The sequence below is a fragment of the Argopecten irradians genome, chromosome 1, assembly GCF_041381155.1.
Source record: "Argopecten irradians isolate NY chromosome 1, Ai_NY, whole genome shotgun sequence".
In the NCBI taxonomy this organism is placed as follows: Eukaryota; Metazoa; Mollusca; class Bivalvia; order Pectinida; family Pectinidae; genus Argopecten; species Argopecten irradians.
In genome coordinates, this window is record NC_091134.1 from 26,234,026 (window position 1) to 26,243,114 (window position 9,089).

The 9,089-nt window shown below is 38.1% G+C and overlaps 1 long non-coding RNA gene across 1 annotated transcript; it reads right to left on the bottom strand.

Moving 5' to 3' along the window:
• Positions 1-751, bottom strand: LOC138310194 (uncharacterized). Its single transcript, XR_011206363.1, has 2 exons — positions 551-751; positions 1-359 (listed from the first exon to the last, which is right to left on the bottom strand). It is a non-coding gene; the product is annotated as an uncharacterized lncRNA (long non-coding RNA).
• Between the last annotated feature and the right edge of the window lie 8,338 nt (positions 752-9,089).

Here is a 9,089-nt window from a genome sequence, read left to right on the forward strand (position 1 = left end):
TTTGTTTAATAACTTTTATTTTTGTTTTGTTATTGCTACATTACATTTACACAAAAACAAACAAATAGTACACAAAAGCATACAATGATAAGGTACAACGGAATTTTCTTCTCCACAATACAATTATTCTGTTTCATTTTGATGATCAAAACATGCCGTTTATGCGGACAATAACTGCCGATGATCAGAGCGTCAAGTAGCTATGTTACTCCAAATACTAGGTCGAGTACACGGCCGCGAGGACCTGGCGCAGTACCGAGCACAGCATTTCCGTTTTGCCTTTATTTTTCGTGGTCGAAAACAACTGGAGCAAAGCATGTCCGATAGGAATATGAAAACTCTTTGTCTGCTACGAAAACCTGTAAAGACACAAATAAACGGCAAGGTATACCATTAATAACGACATCAGCGCTCTTTCCCCCATCTAGATAAGAGGCTTGGATGTGAAAGTGACATCAATTTTAATGCTATTTTTAGCCTAAACTCATGTTTAAAAGATCTTTAAAGTAAGTCAGTAAGACTGTGTCTATATATTCCAATACAAAACTACCTTTAGATTTGATATTGGACGAGGATCGTTTCACAACCTGCCTCCTTCCCTCATGCTCTGTGTAGCCTGCTTTACATTCTTCTGCAGGAGATACCGCAACGACAAGGAGCCACACACACATAACAGCCGTTATATACATGTACATTTTCCTCGTTTGCTTTATTTCTTTACTATCATTCTATGCCTGTTATAAAGCTGCGTGTATCATCACCGCAAGTTGATGGATACATGTAGGTTATAGGCCTGATAGAAAGATGCACGCCTAGGGATTCCCCTAGCATCCCCGCAACGAGGTTGATACATGTAGATAGGTTTTACCTGACTCACTAAACAAGAAGTTCTTACCCTATGACATTCCCGCCGGCGATTTCGTTTTGATTTTTTTAACGGGTTTCCCGCTGACAATTGACATATAGCATTACCAAAAACTGACAATCTAATAGTCAACCATACCAGGATAAAGATATTTTCACGTCAGGATAGTGTCTTAATAAAACAATAGTAACACGGCATGTAATAAAAATAGCAACGGACAGCCAAAAATACTTATTCTGGTGTGACAACAGCAAAGAGAAGAGATGGTCAACACGGACCAAATTATTATCACAGAGTTATCATCCTAATACAGAATGTTAACCCAACAGGTCTAGATTCCCAGAATTGTACCAGCCGATGCATAACAACATGCATGGTTTCTTGATGTATAAAGAATACTGAACAAAGAGAATATTTGGGGTAATATGAGACTACTACCTTACATGGTGTTATTCGAAAATGATTAAAGTTGTAAGAAGTGTTCCACTAATAGTTCCCTTTCCTGCTAGGTATCTGTGGATGACGATGGGTCTTGATATTAGATAGTTGTTAGGTGTTGCCTGGCTCAGTCCATGAAGTTTTACCAAGTACAAACGGCTTTCTTCTTACTACCAAATCCTGGCAAAACATTTCAGTAGCCGAGATGTTTAACAAATTTAAAACAACAAATCGGCCATCTTTTGCTTTATGAATGATTCTAACTAATCGCAGGGGATCGATAGATAGAAATATCATTAGTTTTATACCAAACAGGAACATGCTTCTTACAGTTACCAAAAACATTTATAGAGCGTGGGAGGATCATTGAATGTATATCATTTTAACGGGCAAATTTTACGAATAGTTAAGCACTTATTTTTAATCATACATTGTAGTAAGATTTTGAAGGTGTGGTATCACAGTAAGCTTGCTTGGTTTACACACTTACCCTGGTGTTATTTACAACCTTATATTGACACTTCCGATGGTGTTTTAATGGTAAAAACGCTACAAAAAGGATAATCAATCTTTTGTGTTGTTTCGCAGGTAACGTCAAATATGATATCTAAAAAACATGCTTCGGCTGTTTAGGACAACATTTCATTGGTGAACAGATCACAGCTACGATCCAGATTGACCAACCAAGGTTTTCGACCAAAATAAAATAATATTGTTACCATGGTGACCGTTCATTAACTATTGTGCAAGAATAGCATCAGATGGTATGCAATATGCTTTACAATGTTTTATGAGAATCACCATTTATTTAAATTCATTATATAAAAGCAGGCTTTTCTGATCTGGAAAAACGTATTTGGAAAGGCTTCAAATGTTTCCCCATTACACCCAGACGTTTCTACGATAACAATAAATAAACTCATCAGATAGGACACTAGTGAATAAACTTTTCTCATTTGGAATCGAAACGTGTTCAATTTGTCTCACTTCAAATAATGGTGTCCTTGCTGAACTAAAAATAACCGCAGACCACATTCATTAAGGTTGGTGTACGCTGAACGCTGTGTCTTGTTTATTGCTTACAGTTTAAACGACGTGGACACGAATATTTAATAAGTAAACGATGCATGAATTTAGCACTGATTTAGTGTTATGAATATATTTTATAGTATGTATTGGTAGGGGAACCTATCGTCATGACGGATCTCGAACTAGATAAAATGTATTCTCACTTATATTGTTCTATACTGATTTGTTTACTCGAACGATGTTCCGTTTGTTTAAATATTAGAAATTATACTATCAATGATCGTAATATTTCATAGATTCCTACCGAAACAAAAAAAAAACCCATATCAATGGGCTCCAGAAGGGAAACCGTCTTAAGGGCATTGCTGACCGAGTAAAAACGCATCCCGTATTCTACCACTAGCTTCCATGTGAGTTGTTTTTCCCCATCCTTGGCTTCTGCCTCAAAATATGCTAAATCTTTAATTTACTCCAGCTATTATGACACCAAGAATAAAATGGCAATCTTATAATCATAAAGGATCGCGGAAATAAGGTGTTGAGATAAGAGATTTATTTTTTTTATGAAATAAAAATTGAGTATTAATAACATCTAATACAATGATTGTAGAAGTAAACTGAATATGAAATATTGATATGCTTAGATGACATCGCATGAATTATGGAGAATTTTGTATTGCGTTTATTTGCAGAAAAAAAATAACGTTATCATTGTTTGGACCTCAAATATAACACAAATATAGTTTGATATACCCAACAGAATATGCAAGGAAAATAGAAATATTGATAAATTTCACGACATTGTTAAGTATTTTGATTTATACCGTTGAAATTCAAAATCGTTGATCAATACTATTTTGCCGGTACAACATGTACGCTGTACCCATACCCGAACGAAAAGTCACGCATTTTAAACAAATGCAATATGTAACCACCGAGGAGTTGATGAAATTATCTTTAGACAATAACATGCATCTAATAAGGTAAACACACTACTGTAAGAGCGGTTTATAGTAGTTCTAGACAAGCATTTTTTTTATTACACTGGCAAGGGCCAGGGTTTGGTATAAAAGACATCCGACCACTATGCGTATTGGCGGACAGTAAGCGAGTTTGAACATTTAACTACAGAGGGCTTTTCTGGCATATCACAGTAAAACCAACTAATTTAATTTCTATTAGAACTGGCTTGTTTCTGAAATATGTGCAAATTTCAAGGTACTCTTAGACTGAATTGTCCCTTTAAAACCAACATTTCTCGCGGGTACTTCATTTTGCATTTCCGTTTCAATTTTCACAAACTCAGTTTTATAGTTTTATAGTTTTCCAGAGAATATTTGTTTACTGAATATTCGATATCGACCATGCAAAAGGTCAATTCCGACTTTTTGGGATTATCATCAAATACTGGACCAAACGGCAAATGGAAGAGCTCTTCTAAATCCATTGAAACAGTGTTGTATAAGGATCCCTGCTGGTAATTCCGGAGATCCCGTTCAATAAAGCATAGCTCTTCATAGAATACGCACCTTCTGTTTTAATTAGTAAAACAATATCAAACAGGATGTTGATTAGTTTCCTGAGATGAATGTATAAGTCGGGCCGGTTTTCACCGGTGCATCAAATGTAAAGCAAGGCTCAAATTTACTTTCCGGACATATGGTACCAGATTGTTGCGGATCCGTTAGTATCGGTAAAACCGTTAAACTATTTATGACTCGTGTGTGGAAATTTCCATCTGATCAAATAAGAAATATATATAACGTATTAGTTATGTATGAAAATAAATTTCCATCCATTAATAAATCCGATAAAATGAATTAAAATATAGAATTATTTAATACCTCGAGTTATACACTTTGAAATCATATCATCATGAAGCAGAATTGGGAATGATTCGTTATTTTCTCGGTATGATTTGTTCAGTCTAGAGTACGTGTTCTGCCTTCTATGAAGGCTAATGTCTGCTAACTGCTGCCTCGTGTTTTTGAATTTAGCGTCATAGCCATCGTGACAATGTAAGATGGCGAAAATTGGCCACCATTGCTTTGATAGTTTATAATATCTTGATCGTCACCATTATGAAGATGTTAATAGTTAATCATACACAAAACGCTTGTTCTTCAGAAAACTTTATTTGAACCTCCCTATACGATGTATTGCATTTTTCTTAATCTGTCAATAATTTGGTTTTGTATCATACGTGCTGTCGGTATGAATCGTTATGTGTATCATACGTGCTGTCGGTATGAATCGTTATGTGTATCATACGTGCTGTCGGTATGGATCGTTATGTATATCATACGTGCTGTCGGTATGAATCGTTATGTGTATCATACGTGCTGTCGGTATGGATCGTTATGTGTATCATACATGCTGTCGGTATGAATCGTTATGTGTATCATACGTGCTGTCGGTATGAATCGTTATGTGTATCATACATGCTGTCGGTATGGATCGTTATGTGTATCATATCGTTATGTGTATCATACGTCATGTCGGTATGAATCGTTATGTGTATCATACGTCATGTCGGTATGAATCGTTATGTGTATCATACGTGCTGTCGGTATGAATCGTTATGTGTATCATACGTGCTGTCGGTATGGATCGTTATGTGTATCATACGTCATGTCGGTATGAATCGTTATGTGTATCATACGTGCTGTCGGTATGAATCGTTATGTGTATCATACGTGCTGTCGGTATGAATCGTTATGTGTATCATACGTGCTGTCGGTATGAATCGTTTATGTGTATCATACGTGCTGTCGGTATGAATCGTTATGTGTATCTACGTGCTGTCGGTATGAATCGTTATGTGTATCATACGTGCTGTCGGTATGAATCGTTATGTGTATCATACATGCTGTCGGTATGGATCGTTATGTGTATCATACGTGCTGTCGGTATGAATCGTTATGTGTATCATACGTCATGTCGGTATGAATCGTTATGTGTATCATACGTCATGTCGGTATGAATCGTTATGTGTATCATACGTGTATCATACGTGCTGTCGGTATGAATCGTTATGTGTATCATACGTGCTGTCGGTATGGATCGTTATGTGTATCATACGTCATGTCGGTATGAATCGTTATGTGTATCATACGTGCTGTCGGTATGAATCGTTATGTGTATCATACGTGCTGTCGGTATGGATCGTTATGTGTATCATACGTCATGTCGGTATGAATCGTTATGTGTATCATACGTGCTGTCGGTATGGATCGTTATGTGTATCATACGTGCTGTCGGTATGAATCGTTATGTGTATCATACGTCATGTCGGTATGAATCGTTATGTGTATCATACGTCATGTCGGTATGAATCGTTATGTGTATCATACGTCATGTCGGTATGAATCGTTATGTGTATCATACGTGCTGTCGGTATGAATCGTTATGTGTATCATACGTCATGTCGGTATGAATCGTTATGTGTATCATACTGCTGTCGGTATGAATCGTTATGTGTATCATACGTCATGTCGGTATGGATCGTTATGTGTATCATACGTCATGTCGGTATGAATCGTTATGTGTATCATACGTGCTGTCGGTATGAATCGTTATGTGTATCATACGTGCTGTCGGTATGAATCGTTATGTGTATCATACGTCTGTCGGTATGAATCGTTATGTGTATCATACGTGCATGTCGGTATGAATCGTTATGTGTATCATACGTGCTGTCGGTATGAATCGTTATGTGTATCATACGTGCTGTCGGTATGGATCGTTATGTGTATCATACGTCATGTCGGTATGAATCGTTATGTGTATCATACGTGCTGTCGGTATGAATCGTTATGTGTATCATACGTGCTGTCGGTATGGATCGTTATGTGTATCATACGTCATGTCGGTATGAATCGTTATGTGTATCATACGTGCTGTCGGTATGAATCGTTATGTGTATCATACGTGCTGTCGGTATGAATCGTTATGTGTATCATACGTGCTGTCGGTATGGATCGTTATGTGTATCATACGTGCTGTCGGTATGAATCGTTATGTGTATCATACGTGCTGTCGGTATGAATCGTTATGTGTATCATACGTGCTGTCGGTATGAATCGTTATGTGTATCATACGTGCTGTCGGTATGAATCGTTATGTGTATCATACGTGCTGTCGGTATGAATCGTTATGTGTATCATACGTGCTGTCGGTATGAATCGTTATGTGTATCATACGTGCTGTCGGTATGAATCGTTATGTGTATCATACGTGCTGTCGGTATGGATCGTTATGTGTATCATACGTGCTGTCGGTATGAATCGTTATGTGTATCATACGTGCTGTCGGTATGATCGTATATGTGTATATCGTATGTATCATACGTGCTGTCGGTATGAATCGTTATGTGTATCATACGTGCTGTCGGTATGAATCGTTATGTGTATCATACGTGCTGTCGGTATGAATCGTTATGTGTATCATACGTGCTGTCGGTATGAATCGTTATGTGTATCATACGTGCTGTCGGTATGAATCGTTATGTGTATCATACGTGCTGTCGGTATGAATCGTTATGTGTATCATACGTGCTGTCGGTATGAATCGTTATGTGTATCATACGTGCTGTCGGTATGAATCGTTATGTGTATCATACGTCTGTCGTATGATCGTTATGTGTATCATACGTGCTGTCGGTATGAATCGTTATGTGTATCATACGTGCTGTCGGTATGAATCGTTATGTGTATCATACGTGCTGTCGGTATGAATCGTTATGTGTATCATAGCTGCTGTCGGTATGAATCGTTATGTGTATCATACGTCTGTCGGTATGAATCGTTATGTGTATCATACGTGCTGTCGGTATGAATCGTTATGTGTATCATACGGTGTCGGTATGATCGTTATGTGTATCATACGTCTGTCGGTATGAATCGTTATGTGTATCATACGTGCTGTCGGTATGGATCGTTATGTGTATCATACGTCATGTCGGTATGAATCGTTATGTGTATCATACGTGCTGTCGGTATGGATCGTTATGTGTATCATACGTCTGTCGGTATGAATCGTTATGTGTATCATACGTGCTGTCGGTATGAATCGTTATGTGTATCGTACGTGCTGTCGGTATGGATCGTTATGTGTATCATACGTGCTGTCGGTATGAATCGTTATGTGTATCGTACGTGCTGTCGGTATGGATCGTTATGTGTATCATACGTGCTGTCGGTATGAATCGTTATGTGTATCGTACGTGCTGTCGGTATGGATCGTTATGTGTATCATACGTCATGTCGGTATGAATCGTTATGTGTATCATACGTGCTGTCGGTATGGATCGTTATGTGTATCATACGTGCTGTCGGTATGAATCGTTATGTGTATCATACGTGCTGTCGGTATGGATCGTTATGTGTATCATACGTGCTGTCGGTATGAATCGTTATGTGTATCATACGTGCTGTCGGTATGAATCGTTATGTGTATCATACTGTCATGTCGGTATGAATCGTTATGTGTATCATACGTGCTGTCGGTATGAATCGTTATGTGTATCATACGTGCTGTCGGTATGGATCGTTATGTGTATCATACGTGCTGTCGGTATGAATCGTTATGTGTATCATACGTGCTGTCGGTATGGATCGTTATGTGTATCATACGTCATGTCGGTATGAATCGTTATGTGTATCATACGTCATGTCGGTATGGATCGTTATGTGTATCATACGTGCTGTCGGTATGAATCGTTATGTGTATCATACGTGCTGTCGGTATGAATCGTTATGTGTATCATACGTCATGTCGGTATGAATCGTTATGTGTATCATACGTGCTGTCGGTATGAATCGTTATGTGTATCATACGTCATGTCGGTATGATCGTTATGTGTATCATACGTCTGTCGGTATGAATCGTTATGTGTATCATACGTGCTGTCGGTATGAATCGTTATGTGTATCATACGTGCATGTCGGTATGAATCGTTATGTGTATCATACGTCTGTCGGTATGAATCGTTATGTGTATCATACGTGCTGTCGGTATGATCGTTATGTGTATCATACGCATGTCGGTATGAATCGTTATGTGTATCGTACGTGCTGTCGGTATGGATCGTTATGTGTATCATACGTGCTGTCGGTATGAATCGTTATGTGTATCGTACGTGCTGTCGGTATGGATCGTTATGTGTATCATACGTGCTGTTTGTATGAATCGTTATGTGTATCATACGTGCTGTCGGTATGAATCGTTATGTGTATCATACGTCATGTCGGTATGAATCGTTATGTGTATCATACGTGCTGTCGGTATGAATCGTTATGTGTATCATACGTCATGTCGGTATGAATCGTTATGTGTATCATACGTCATGTCGGTATGAATCGTTATGTGTATCATACGTGCTGTCGGTATGAATCGTTATGTGTATCATACGTCATGTCGGTATGAATCGTTATGTGTATCATACGTCATGTCGGTATGAATCGTTATGTGTATCATACGTCATGTCGGTATGAATCGTTATGTGTATCATACGTGCTGTCGGTATGAATCGTTATGTGTATCATACGTGCTGTCGGTATGAATCGTTATGTGTATCATACGTGCTGTCGGTATGAATCGTTATGTGTATCATACGTCTCATGTCGGTATGAATCGTTATGTGTATCATACGTGCTGTCGGTATGAATCGTTATGTGTATCATACGTCATGTCGGTATGAATCGTTATGTGTATCATACGTGCTGTCGGTATGAATCGTTATGTGTATCATACGTGC